General features: G+C 44.7%; 1 protein-coding gene across 1 annotated transcript in view; it reads right to left on the reverse strand.

Annotated features, from left to right (window-relative positions):
* The window catches only part of LOC120915353 (synaptotagmin-1-like), a 275,825-nt gene extending 261,908 nt beyond the window's left edge, over nucleotides 1-13,917 (reverse strand). The window contains exon 1 of the mRNA XM_040325772.1: nucleotides 13,159-13,917. The gene's annotated coding sequence lies outside the window, so the exon portion shown is untranslated. The remainder of the gene's footprint in view (nucleotides 1-13,158) is intronic.
* Between the last annotated feature and the right edge of the window lie 1,351 nt (nucleotides 13,918-15,268).

Here is a 15,268-nt window from a genome sequence, read left to right on the forward strand (position 1 = left end):
CGTTTGTTAACCCCCAAAAAACTGATCCTGTTCCCTTAAAGCATGTTCTATAGCACAGTGCCTGTGCTGTGTCATTTGGCCCCCTTTATCACCTGTAATACCTGTCTGATCCTGCCTGGCTTTGTCCTTCCACTGTACGCTGACCACGATATATCAGGGCTACTGAGCCCTGATGCCATTGTCAGTGTACTTGCCAAATATGCTGCAGAAATCTCCCTCCACTGAGTCTGGCTGCAACCATTTTAACTGTGGGCAGCTGAAGCTGCTGCCTGTTCACTTCCTGGATTTACACAGAGGCCCACCTCCAGCTCTGCAGCTCTCATTGGCCCCCTTATGACTCACCCCCTCCCTTCCTGACAAACTCTCTCCAGAGTGAGAGAGAGCTGTGCATGATGCCATAAGCCTAGGCTTTTTACCAGACAAGAAACAGGAAGTGGGCTGTATAAGATATTTACTGGCAGAAAAAAAATGTTTTACTATCCAAAGTTAAAACAAGAATTTAATAGATGGAAAGATGAAAAAATGACTGAAGAGCCGCTTTAAATCCCCTTTGGCTTAACTAAAACAGCATTATTTCAAAATGGTACTCTAATAACATACGCAGTCTTTGATTTCAAAATATGTTTACAGCTCGATTTCGACTGGAATCTGATGTAAAACTTGATTTGAATTTCAGAAATCTGGACGAATTTCATTTTGGCATTCGGAGCATTTGTTTATCCTGTAATTCGGGTATTCGGATATATCCAAATCTCCGAATAATGAAAAAATTGTCTGAATATTTATTCGGAACGAAACAAACAGCACATGTCTACTGGCAACTTAGTAAAATGAAAAAGCTAACGCTGGCCATACACTATTAGATTCTCAAACGAATGTTCATATGGAAATTCCCAGTACATTCAATGGCTTGGTGGATGTTTTTCAAAAGTTTAATTTGCTTTTAACGTTCAATTTTGGAACAAATGGACTTTACCAAACGAAAAAAAAACATTCCCCATTAGAAATTTGTACATTCAAGAAAACATTTCCATCTGACTGCTGTTGAAAATTAATGCTGATTTGACCCCACTAATGATTAGAAAATTAAATCTAAAATAATGTAAATTAAACTAGTTTATGGTCAGCTTTAGACCCACATCTGTTGATATTACTGTTTTATGTGTTTATTTGTCTCTGTAACTTCCCTCACTTCTTGTCCTGGTCTAACAGTATAGGACAGGAAGGTAAATGTACGCTCCCTAACGCAGCATTTGCACAGGTTTGTTGCCATGGTGCAAATCCCAGTGGCAGGAATCTGCTGATTTTTGAAGCTGGGTATGACAGCTGTAAGCAGATACTGTAGCTGTTGCTTGCTGAGGCCATACACTGCAATGACAGGCTGCCAGCGGCCACAGTTATTATTGGTGGTTCGCATAGCCATCGATCACCTGTAATAATCGTGGATGGGTGCATACAGACTGAACATTCTTAACCGCTTGCCAACCGGCCGCCATCATTAAACTGCGGCAGGACGACGTCAGAGTGTGACGAAACGCACGTTGGGATGACTGACGTGCTGACGTCATTGCGTTGTATCTCTGAAGTGGACGGGTGTTCGCTAGCCAGCTGGCTCTTAAAGCTTTTGATGTTTTTATTCTTATTTCTTGTAAATGCAACTTTGTTTTTTTATTAAAAACTTTTAGTTACGATTTTACACTATGTCAAGTTCGACAAAATTGAGAGTATAGCCTCATATAAAAAATAATATGTAAAAGTAATGTACCATCATCCCAGTTAATTGCGAAAAAGGGGGGGCATGGGGGGAGGGGAACAGTTGCTGAGGCTGAACCCACAACAGCCCACACAGTTGAGTAGAAGCGGGACTATCTCGGTACAGATGAAACAATATAAAACAGGAATAAATAAAAAAAGGATTTATTATTAAAATAGACAAAACAAATATATATATATATATATATCAACAGTTGGTCAAGGTCGACTAGTTTCGCGGAGGTTCACCGCTTCATCAGGAAACCAATCTGTGAATTATATAATAGAATAAACACATATAATACATTCCAGCAATACAATATGTAATGTACAAGGGAATAACAACTTACCACATGAGTGAACTGATAAGGCACAGAACCAGGGTGCCCGAAGGATGGTTCCCCCCACGGCGGGCATGGGGGTATTGGTAGTGGAAATCTGAATATGGGCATAACAGTATAGTGAATATATATATATAAACCAGGTTGGTTGGGTTGGTTGGGAGGGAGGGAGGGGGGTGGGGGATGTGTTGATAGGTAAGGAACAGGCAGAATTAGGTAAAGGCTGACTGGTAGAGGATAGGATAAAGAAAAAATTACAAAAAGGAGAAGAAGAAAGGGAAGATGAATGATGGGGGGGGGGAGGGGGAGGCAAAAAATGGAATGGGGGGGGGGGGGGAATGAAAACAGGGAAGGAAGGGGCTAGGATGGGATAGGAGGAGGAGGATGAGGTGAAAGAAAGGAAAATTGGATGGGAATTGTGCCAAAAATAATGCTTACCACGGTAGTTACATCCGTGGAATTTGAAAGCCGAGCCATGATGGAAGATGGAAAAGTCTCGGTACAATTAGGCAGCAGGCTGGTTACAGGAGCGTGGCAATGTAAGGGGATCAATGGTGGTGCAATGTTAAAATGAAGTCCAAGAATACTGGTGAGAACCAGTGTTGTGTCATCCATGGAAGTACCCAAAACGGAGACAATGCACTGTAGTGCATGGACAGAACCATTAAAACAAGGGACTGCACGTACATCCATAAGGATCCCCAAGGTTGCCGTTGGACTCCAGACCTGTCACTGCCCAGACCGGGAGCCACAAGAGGCGAGATCCACTCGACTCATCCAGGGGCCAGACGGCCCTTAAATGAGCTACCCCAACCCGGAGACATCACCGACGCCGCCGTTTGGCGGCGCCGTGACGTCACCGGGTCAGTTTCCCCGCACTGCACAGGTGCGCAATTAGCCCTCCTGTGCAAGCGCGCTCCACCTGGGCCAGCGGGCTGGACGCCCAGCCGGGGGAGCAAGAGAGAGTGGGGGGGGGGGAACACACCCCCTCCAGGGGAAACACATGTCCGCCGCAGTGGGGAAGCGCGGGCACCCAGGGACCGCACACAATGCACTCAAGGGGTAATATGATAACAAGAATAAAAAACATTGATAATACAGTAAAAAACAAGGGGGTAAATATAATAAGTGGGGGTATGAATCCCACAGACATGATTGATAATTTATGGCGACCTAGAATATTGATCAATAATGACAGCTGCCATTGCAAAAAAGAACCTGCAAGAGGGCGGGGGATAAATAAAAGGAAACATGTGATTTAGTGCAATTGGGTGGTGAAGATAAAAATTAAAGTGAAAATTAAGAAACTGGGGAGGCTAAGCCTCATGGGACAACCAAGACTGATATCCCCTATTGCACAGAACCCAGGATGTGCTTAAATTTGAGCCATAGTAATTTAATCATAATAATTAGATAATTATAATGTCTTGTGGTGAATGTTAATTGAATAAGTGAAGGTGATGAGAATAGAAAGGGTGAAAGAGAGAACGGTTGTTTAGGTGTAAATATAAAACTAACCGAAGTGATACATTGTGAATAGTCCCAGAATTGGGACAAAGTGATACAAAAGTATATTTATATAATGCCCATAGTTGTTTAAGATAACAAGGTAGCTAAGTTGGAATGCAGTAGGTTGGTATATATGAAGAGAATTAAAAAATGGTATGGGAAAGGATCACCAATAAATTACACCTGTAGACAAAGACTGATATTCCCGAGGCAATGAGGGTGAACATTAGAACAATAATCTAAATAACAAGGTTAGGGATACATGGATCATAATGGTAGATAATAGACAATTTGGGGATAAGGAAAGTTATCTAATAAATGTTAGCTAATAAAACCACATGAAAAATGTGGGATGTAATATAATTTCACCATGTTGGTCGGGGAAATACAGTCTAGTCAAGGTGCAAGTATATAAAATTACATGATCGTAACAATGTCAAGTTCCTTTTCATTTTTGGGTAAAGGATTGGTTCACGTTCGTGACTATGGAGCGATTGATCATCCCTGGCTATCTGCTGTGGTTTACCTCCATATATCCTGAGTTGCTGCTCCTCATCCTCCTGGATGAAAGGCCTTGGCTTGGCTTATAGCCGCAAGCTTATACAGCTTGCCTTCCAGTAAGCCTGCACTTTATTTGGTAGAGGTGCACAAGCAGGGCTCAAGTCCTGCGGGAACGCGTGGGAACGGAGTTCCTGCACTTTTTTCACAGCAGGAACTCAGTTCCCTTTGCAGGACTAGAGCAGCTGAGAGCAGCCGAGCCAATCCTTCACTAAGCGGCGATGCCCAGCTTGAGTCACTGTCAAGAGCAGGTGAACCTTAGTAATCCTTTATGTTACTGGCCGCTTCCTGTATATGGATTCATCGGGTAGTGTGTGGGTATTCCGTCACTTCCTCGATGCCGCAATGTCTCCTGGGAGCTTTTGTCATTGTTCCCAGGAGACATTGCGGAGGTCTGCCACGAGTTATCGCGGGATTTAGAAAGAACTTGCTTCTAGTAATTAAAACATGCGGTTTAGTAATTATGCATATGAGCGTATCATTTTTTTTTTTTTGGTGGGGGAGTGGATCTTGGGTGGGAGTTCCCACACTTTTTTCCCCAGGACTTGACCCCTGTGCACAAGTCTGTTTGGTGTTGAGAAGGACCACCCTATGTCTACACATTTGTGGTTTATGGACTAATATACATTATTTGGCAGTGTACACACACCTATACTATATTTTTTATGGACTGACTGGTCACTTTATATATATTTATATATATAATTTCACTTTTTTGATTATAGCGCAGCTTTATTAACTATTTATTATACTGTGGCAGGTCGGCACAATCCCACAGGCCATCGTATCTACGTCGGCTCCTTTAAGCAGTGCAGCTGCACTGCAGGGGTGTCAATGCTCGTGGCCGGCGGCTTCCCCCGGCCAAGCGTGATCGCGGGCAGGAGAGGCAGAACAGGAACATGTGTGTGTAAACAGACAGATTGTGAGTTCCTAATAGCTAGGAACAATGATCTATCATCTCCTATAGTCAATCCCTTTCCCCCCCCCACAGTTAGAACACATACTAGGGAACACAGTTAACCCCTTGATCGCCCCCTAGTGTTAACCCCTTCCCTGCCAGTGACATTTATACACTAATCCGTTATAGCAGTGTTCGCTGTATAATTGTCAATTGTCCCAAAAATGTGTCTAAAGTATCCCATGTGTCCGCCATAATGTTGAGGTCCCGATAAAAATCGCAGATCGCCGCCATTACTAGTAAAAAATAATAATAATAATAAAAATTCCATAAATCTATCCCCTATTTTGTAGACGCTATAACTTTTGCACAAACCAGTCAATATACACTTATTGTGATTTTTATTACCAAAAATATGTAGAAGAATACATATCGGCCTAAACTGAGGAAAAACCTTGCTTTTTAAAAAAAAAATATGGGGATATTTATTAAAAGCAAAAAGTACAAAATTATGGCCCAGATTCACAAAGCACTTACGCTGACATATAACACGTTACGCCGACGTAAGTGCCAATGTGTGCCGGCGTATGTGTGCGGCAGACCTACGAACCAACATGCACCTAAAAACAGGCTACACCCCGCCGACGCAGCTTGCACACGCCGGCGTAGGGTGGGCGCACATATGGGCTGGGCGCATGGTGCTGCTCCCATTGATTAGCCATTCAAACATGCAAATGAGGGAAATACGCCGATTCATGAACGTGCGTGTGCCCGGCGCATGCTACGCGAGATGCGCGTAAGTTGTACGTCCGGCGTAAAGTTATTCCCCATAAATGAGGTGCAACAGACAGGTCTGCACCAGGGAACACGAACCGGCGTATTGTGCATTGGACGTGTGTCTGGCTGGGCGTACGTTATGTTCACGGCATACGCAGTGATCCGGCGTAGCTTAGGCAGTTGTGCCGGCGTGGTTGTGAGCAGGTGCAGGGGGGTGCTGTGCATGCGTCCACGTCACGGCGCATGAGCAGTTCGTGATACGTACCTGTCTGGCGCTCGGCCCATCATTTGCATGGGGTGACCCCATTACGCCACCGTAGAGCACACACCGTACGGCACTCCAACGTAGCGCGGAGAGGCAAGCATTGCATTCAGCAAGCCAGTGCTCCCAACGCTGCGCCAGCGTGGCGTGGGTTTCGAAGGCGCACGCCGGCGTAGGTGGAAGTGGGCGTGACGCCCACTTCCACCTACGCCGGCGTGCGCCTTCGAAACCCACGCCACGCTGGCGCAGCGTTGGGAGCACTGGCTTGCTGAATGCAATGCTTGCCTCTCCGCGCTACGTTGGAGTGCCGTACGGTGTGTGCTCTACGGTGGCGTAATGTGCGCCTTGCTCTCTGTGAATCTGGGCCATTGTGTTCTTTTCAAAATCGTCACTCTTTTTTTGTTTATAGCGCAAAAAATAAAAACCGCAGGGATGATCAAATACTACCAAAAGAAAGTTCTATTTATGGGAAAAAAAGGATGTAAATTTTGTTTGGGTACAGCGTTGCACGATGTCAGTAAAAGCGTATTGCAAAAAATGGCCTGGTCATTGAAGTGGTTAAAATGAAAAATTTCAAACTAAATTCTACTAGAGGGAGATCATAGTTCAGGTACTTCCTGTTATTGAGTGACATCCCTCTGTCCTTCTAATGGAGACAAGAAGTCCCACTTTAACACACATTATGCATTGCTGTATTCATCAGGAAACCAGACCATCACTGTAAAGTGAGCACTTAGATAGGAAGTTTCTGCAAAGAGGCTGCCAGAGAGTAACAGCACGGAAATTAATAAAGGTAAAACTAGTTGTCTCTAAAGCTGGGAGCACACAGATCGAAATATGGCTGGTTCAGAAGGGACTGGCCGAATTTTGATCTGGATATAGTTCTCCTGGTTTGTCAGAAGCTGACTGTTATGCCGCGTACACATGATCGGATTTTCCGATGGAAAAAGTCAGATGGGAGCTTTTCGTTGGATATTCTGACCGTGTGTACTGTATGCCCCATCAGACTTTTTCTGTCGGAATTTCCATCGGACTTATAGATATAGAGCAGGTTCTCAATTTTCCGATGGAAAAAATTCCTATTGGAAAATCCGTTCGTCTGTATGGAATTCCGACAGGAAAAAAAAACATGCATGCTTGGAAACAATTCGACGCATGCTCGGAAGCATTGAACTTCTTTTTCTCGCCTCGTCGTAGTGTTGTACGTCACTGTGTTCTTACCGCTCAAAAGTTTTGAGAACTTTTGTGTGACCGTGTGTATGCAAGCCGAGCTTGAGCGGAATTCCGTCGGAAAAAACATTAAACTTTTCTTCGATGAAAATTCCGCTCGTGTGTACAGGGCATAAGGTATGCTAAAAAAGCACCATGCGATTTCCCTCCAGCTGCATTTAAAAAAAAAATGGTACAGGAACCTTTTTCCTGCATGAAATGCAGGCACAGCAGCAACGACGCGTGCCTGCTATGGCTCTTAAAGGAACCGCTGTACAGGTATGGCGATTCGCGGGAAGGAGCCACTTTGCCAACGTAAATGTGCGTGAGCTGGTCGACAAGTAGTTAATCGCTTCTCTCTTAAACGTTTGTTAACCCCCAAAAAAACTGATCCTGTTCCCTTAAAGCATGTTCTATAGCAAAGTGCTTGTGCTGTGTCATTTTCCCCCCTTTATCACCTGTAATACCTGTCTGATCCTGCCTGGCTTTGTCCTTCCACTGTACACTGACCACGATATATCAGGGCTGCTGAGCCCTGATGCCGTTGTCAGTGTACTTGCCAAATATGCTGCAGAAATCTCCCTCCACTGAGTCTGGCTGCAACCATTTTAACTGTGGGCAGCTGAAGCTGCTGCCTGTTCACTTCCTGGATTTACACAAAGGCCCACCTCCAGGTCTGCAGCTCTCATTGGCCCTCTTATGACTCACCTACTCCCTTCCTGACAAACTCTCTCCAGAGTGAGAGAGAGCTGTGCATGATGCCATAAGCCTAGGCTTTTTACCAGACAAGAAACAGGAAGTGGGCTGTATAAGATATTTACAAAAAAAAATTACTATCCAAAGTTAAAACAAGAAGGACGCAAGGTTTAATAGATGGAAAGATAAACAAATTACTGAAGAGCCGCTTTAAATCACCTTTGGCTTAACTAAAACAGCAATATTTCAAAATGGTATCTAATAACACACACAGTCTTTGATTTCAAAACATGTTTACAGTTCGAATTCGACTGGAATTTGATGTAAAACTTGATTTGAATTTCAATTTGAATTTCAGAAATCTGGACGAATTTCGTTTCGTCATTCGGAGCATTTGTTTATCCTGTAATTCGGGCAAATCTCTGAATAATGAAAAAACGAGTGACCAGGACAAAAATAAAGATAAAATATGCTTTTTGACAAGTGCAACTTAAAAAAAAAAGTAAACTCTATTGTCTGTAATGCAAGGCTGCAAGTATGGATGGGGAAGTAAATGGGAGTGAGGGAGTACACAGGGTAGGTTGCATTACACTTTGGGGATGGGGAGGTGACCTGTATGTGGGAATGGGGAAGTAAATGGGAGTGAGGGAGAGCTCAGGGTAGGGTGCATTATATTTTGGGGATGGGGAGGTGACCTGTATGTGGGGATGGGGAAACAAATGGGAGTGAGGGAGAGCACAGGGCAAGGTGCATTACACTTTATGGATGAAGAGGTGACCTGTATGTGGGGATGAGGAAGAAAATGGGAGCAGGGGAGTACACAGGGCAGGGTGCCTTATATTTTGGGGATGGGGAGGTGACCTGTATGTGGGGATGGGGAAGTAAATGGGAGTGAGGGAGTGCACAGGGTAGGTTGCATTACACTTTATGGATGGAGAGGTGACCTGTATGTGGGAATGGGGAAGTAAATGGGAGTGAGGGAGAGCACAGGGTAGGGTGCATTACACTTTGGGGATGGGGAGGTGACCTGTATGTGGGGATGGGGAAGTAAATGGGATTGAGTGAGTGCACAGGGTAGGTTGCATTACACTTTATGGATGGAGAGGTGACCTGTATGTGGGGATGGGGAAGAAAATTGGAGTGAGGGACTACACAGGGCAGGGTGCCTTATATTTCGGGGATGGGGAGGTGACCTGTATGTGGGGATGGGGAAGTAAATGGGATTGAGTGAGTGCACAGGGTAGGTTGCATTACACTTTATGGATGGAGAGGTGACCTGTATGTGGGGATGAGGAAGAAAATGGGAGCGGGTGAGTACACAGGGTAGGGTGCCTTATATTTTGGGGATGGGGAAGTGACCTGTATGTGGGGATAGGGAAGTAAATGGGATTGAGTGAGTGCACAGGGTAGGGTGCATTATATTTTGGGGATGGGGAGGTGACCTGTATGTGGGGATGGGGAAGTAAACGGAATTGAGGGAGTGCACAGGGCAGATTGCATTATACTTTGGGGATGTTGAGATGCTCTGCAAGTGGGGATAGGGAAGTAAATGGGAACAAGGGAGTGCAGAAAAAGAACTGGACAGTCTGGGGAGGCTTTTTTTTACACAGTGCTAAGCACTGCTACCTTGCTGGGAGGGTAAACACTCACCACATCACATTCAGACAAACATAAATCTGACAGAGGAGTTCCTCTTCTGTGGTTTGCAGATCATCGTTTCAGAACTCCCAGGCAGCAGGTAGACAGAAGGAGCCTGCACCTCTCAACCAACACAGCTTTCCATTAGAGTAAGGCCTCGTACACACCATAGGTTAACCAGAGGACAATGGTCTGATGGACCGTTTTCATCGGTCAAAACCAATCGTGTGTGGGCCCCATAGGTTATTTAACAATTGGTTAAAAAAAAAAAAAAACAACTTGCTTTAAACTTAACCGATGGATTCCTGACCGATAGGTCAAAACCGATTGTTAGTAGGCACGACCATCGGTTAAAAATCCACGCATGCTCAGAATCAATTCGACGCATGCTTGGAAGCATTGAACTTCGATTTTTTCAGCACAACGTTGTGTTTTACGTCACCGCGTTCTGACACAAATGGTTATTTAACCGATGGTGTGTGGGCACGACGGACCATCAGTCAGCTTCATCGGTTAACCGATGACAACGGTCCTTCAGACCGTTCTCATCGGATGGACTGATCATGTGTACGCGGCTTAAGAGGGCTGGGGCTCTAACAAAGAGGCGGAGCTCCAAGAGAAATGGAAGTTCAGGTGGGTACTGGAGATTTTAGTCAACTACAGGAGCAGGGAGGGACTACAGGAGCAGGTTGACCTATTTAATCTAAAGCGGGAGTTCACCTGAAAAAACATTTTTAACATAAGATTTATGCTCATTTTGTCAAGGGGAATCGGGTATTTTTTTTAAAAACGAAGCAGTACTTACCGTTTTAGAGATAGATCTTCTCCGCCGCTTCCGGGTATGGTCTTCGGGACTGGGCGTTCCTATTTGATTGACAGTCTTCCGACAGGCTTCCGACGGTCGCATACATGGCGTCACAAGTAGCCGAAAGAAGCCGAACGTCGGTGCGGCTCTATACGGCGCCTGCGCACCAACGTTCGGCTACTTTCGGAAAATCGTGACGCGATAGATGCGACCGTCGGAAGTCTGTCGGAAGACTGTCAATCAAATAGGAACTCCCATTCCCGCAGCCCATACCCGGAAGCGGCGGAGAAGATCGCTCTCTAAAACGGTAAGTACTGCTTCGATTTTAAAAAAACTACCCGATTCCCCTTGACAAAATGAGCCTCAATCTAATGTTAAAAATTAACATTTCCGGGTGAACCTCCACTTTAACTTTTTATATAGTGTATCAGTTGCCCTGGATATTTTTGGAGTATTTGGTATACTTGATAATAATGAAAAAAAAGTTTTTTTATTGTTGGTTGTTATGTTTATTTGTATATGTTTGTAATGTAAAAGGAAATAAAAAATAAAAAATAAAATCAGATTTAAAAAAATGTACTGGTATTTTTAGTCAACTAAAATACGACTAAAACTAAAACAATTGGTATGACTAAAATACGACTAAAACAATTGAGATGACTAAAATACAACTAAAACTAAAAATGGCATTTTAGTCAAAAGACTATGGCCCAGATTCACGCACATTGGCGCAAAATTATGCAGGCGTAACATATCTCATTTACGTTACGCCGCCGCAAGTTTTTCAGGCAAGTGCTTTACTCACAAAGCACTTGCCTGTAAAGTTGCGGCGGCGTAGCGTAAATCATCTGGTGGAATTCAAATTCGGCGGGTAGGGGGCCTGTATCATTTAAATGAAGCGCGTCCCCGCGCCGAACGAACTGCGCATGCGCCGTCCGTAAAATATCCCAGTGTGCTTTGCTCTAAATGATGTTGCAAGTACGTCATTGGTTTCGACGTGAACGTAAATGACATCCAGCCCCATTCACGGACGACTTACGCAAACAAAGTAACTTTTTAACATTTCGACGCGGGAACGACGGCCATACTTAACATTGGCTGCGACTCATAGACCCAGGGGCAACTTTACGCCGGGAAAAGCCTAACGTAAACATTGTAACTTTACTGCTTCGGCCGCGTGTACATTCGGGAATTCGCGTATCTAGCTAATTTGCATACTCAACGCGGATTTCAACGGAAGCGCCACCTAGCGGGCCAAAAAAAAAAATGCACTTAAGATCCGACGGCGTAAGAGACTTACGCCTGTCGGATCTAATGGATATCTATGCGTAACTGATTCTAAGAATCAGTCGCATAGATACGACGGCTCAACGCAGAGATACAACGGCGTATCTGGAGATACGCCGTCGTATCTCGGTTGAGAATCTGGGCCTATGACTAAAACTAAATTGAAATTTGACCTCAATATTAACAGTGTATCTTAGTTAGCATTCGTCTTATGTTTCACGTTAATGTATCACAGTCAACCACAATCTTTTAAATCAGGGGTCTCAAACTGGTGGTCCTCAAGCTGCTGCGGAACTACAAGTTCCATCATGCCTTTACCTGACGTAGTCATGCTTGTGACTGTCAGACTTGCATTGCCTCATGGGACTTGTAGTTTTGCAAGAGGGGGCGCCAGTTTGAGACCCCTGTTCTATATCATTTTGAAGTGTTGTGAAATCACTTTATTGTGTCAGTGGCAATTTCGCAAGTGGGGAGTGTACAAAGAGATATTGCGCTGATTGTGTCTTGCTTTATAACCACAATCTTCTGCTATTAAATAGCATACAAGGAGCGACTCAATATGATGTTATCAAGCAACCAACTTTGAAGATCTCTTTCCTCCTTGCTGGCCTCACCACGTACGCACAGCAGCGCCATGGGAAAAGCGGCAGGTAAAGCTCCTCTGGGGTTAATGACATAATCTACCAATCAGAAAGGTCGGTGTCACGTTAGACTAGTGATGGATATTCTTTGAGAGAGACAGATTACCTGTAAAGCCTGTGTGTATCCCATGCATTAGGTGTAATGTACTATCCCTCATCACATTGTCAATGCCAACAAAAATGGCAGTTATCTTTACTAATAAGACAAAGCGTATCCAGAATGGTACATGCTGGGTTGCTGGAGAAGCTGCAGGTCTCAGCCTACCTCTGTGGCAGGTGTGAAACTTCCAGCACCAGGAATCCCTTGGCAATCCTTGGCTGGTAGCTGTGCTACAAGTGGAGAACCACAGGTTGCCTATCAGCAAACACATATTTATTAAAGACGCTGATACAGTAAACACACACTTGTCATCTCCAACCGATGTACGACAGTAAAAAAAGGCCAACGTCGACGGGTGCAACCTGCAGTGACCCGCAGCAACCCGCTTTCATTGCTTTTTAGCTGTCAGAAAAAGGGTTAGTACAAGGGTTAATGCACTTTGCACATCATTGATTCTTGTCTTAGCCTGGTGGGAAGGCACACCCAGCAGCACATAGAACTGTGTAAACACTGCCATATTAGCTACAGGCATTGAGTCTTATTAAACCCCCACCCAACTCATAATCCGACACATAATATGTGCATTCTAAATAATAGATCTGTAAGGCAAGTCCTGGGAAAGGCACAGTGCACATCATCCAGGACTTTCAATCACACTGGCAGAGAAGTGAGTAGTGTGTCTTACCTTGTCTCTCCTGCCCAGAGTTCTTCTCTCCCCTCCTGTAAGCCTGGCAGTCAATGGCTGGCAAGGAAGAGACTGAATCCTGAGGACCACTATGATGAGGATCACTGCTGAGGATCACTGCTGAGGATCACTATAGTGAGGATCACTGCTGAGGACCACTGCTGAGGATCACTATGTTGAGGACCACTGCTCAGGATCACTATGTTGAGGATCACTGCTGAGGACCACTGCTGAGGATCACTATGTTGAGGATCACTGTTGAGGATCACTGTTGAGGATCACTGCTGAGGATCACTATGTTGAGGATCACTGTTGAGGATCACTGCTGAGGACCACTGCTGAGGATCACTGCTGAGGATCACTATGTTGAGGATCACTGCTGAGGACCACTATGTTGAGGATCACTATGTTGAGGATTATTGTTGAGGATCACTATGTTGAGGATCACTGCTGAGGATCACTATGTTGAGGATAACTGCTGAGGATCACTATGTTGAGGATCACTGCTGAGGATCACTGTTGAGGACCACTATGTTGAGGACCACTATGCAGAAGATCGCTGATCCCAGTCCCTTTGTGTGTCTGGAGGTAGCTGTCCCCGGTGCTGAACAGATCAGTGAACAGCACGGACTTGTTTGGATAAGGTGGAGCCCCAGCGAGATGGGGAGGAGGAGACACACAGCCAGGGACCTTCTTATTATAAGGACTTTTCCATCTGCCTGGAGGAGGCGGGGGGCTGGCAATCAATGACGTTGTCAGAGCTCCCCCCCCCCTCCCTACAAACTGTTGCTGACAACTTCTGTGCACTAGCCGTGTCTGTACACTGCCCCTGTCTTCACACGGAGAGTCCCTACTCTGGGGACACCTTGTCATCACCAGCCCTCCCTACACACCACCATCAGATGAATACAATGTCTGATCGCCAGGATAATACATGCAGGGAGGAAAGCCCAGCACAGCCAGCCGCCTATTTATAACACTGGAGATTAGTGGAGGGGAACAATAGATTCCTCAGAATACAATGTAACAGTCGGAATCCATTCTCCCCCGCTGCTTCAACATATGATTAATAAATTACATCCAATGTGCAGTGCAATTAGTGGGAGGTTATAAAGTGAAGACTTCCTAACAATTAAAGAGGTGACATTTAAATTATAATTAAGACTTTCCATGTGTCAGAGAAGAAGAAGAAGGGGGCGGCCTGCGTTCTCTGCTGGAGTCACAGCACTAAAGCTGCACGTTCTCTACAGCAGGGTGACACTATTCTAGACATTTATCTATACAGCAGGGTGACACTATGCTACACACTTATCTATACAGCAGGGTGACACTATTCTAGACATTTATCTATACAGCAGGGTGACACTATGCTACACACTTATCTATACAGCAGGGTGACACTATGCTACACACTTATCTATACAGCAGGGTGACACTATGCTACACACTTATCTATACAGCAGGGTGACACTATGCTACACACTTATCTATACAGCAGGGTGACACTATGCTACACACTTATCTATACAGCAGGGTGACACTATTCTAGACATCTATCTATCTTCAGCAGGGTGACACTATTCTAGACACTTATCTATACAGCAGGGTGACACTATTCTAGAGATTTATCTATCTACAGCAGGGTGACACTATGCTACACACTTATCTATACAGCAGGGTGACACTATGCTACACACTTATCTATACAGCAGGGTGACACTATGCTACACACTTATCTATACAGCAGGGTGACACTATGCTACACACATATCTATACAGCAGGGTGACACTATGCTACACACTTATCTATACAGCAGGGTGACACTATGCTACACACTTATCTATACAGCAGGGTGACACTATGCTACACACTTATCTATACAGCAGGGTGACACTATTCTAGACATCTATCTATCTTCAGCAGGGTGACACTATTCTAGACACTTATCTATACAGCAGGGTGACACTATTCTAGAGATTTATCTATCTACAGCAGGGTGACACTATGCTACACACTTATCTATACAGCAGGGTGACACTATGCTACACACTTATCTATACAGCAGGGTGACACTATGCTACACACTTATCTATACAGCAGGGTGACACT

Source organism: Rana temporaria, chromosome 10 (assembly GCF_905171775.1).
Source record: "Rana temporaria chromosome 10, aRanTem1.1, whole genome shotgun sequence".
Classification (NCBI taxonomy): domain Eukaryota; kingdom Metazoa; phylum Chordata; class Amphibia; order Anura; family Ranidae; genus Rana; species Rana temporaria.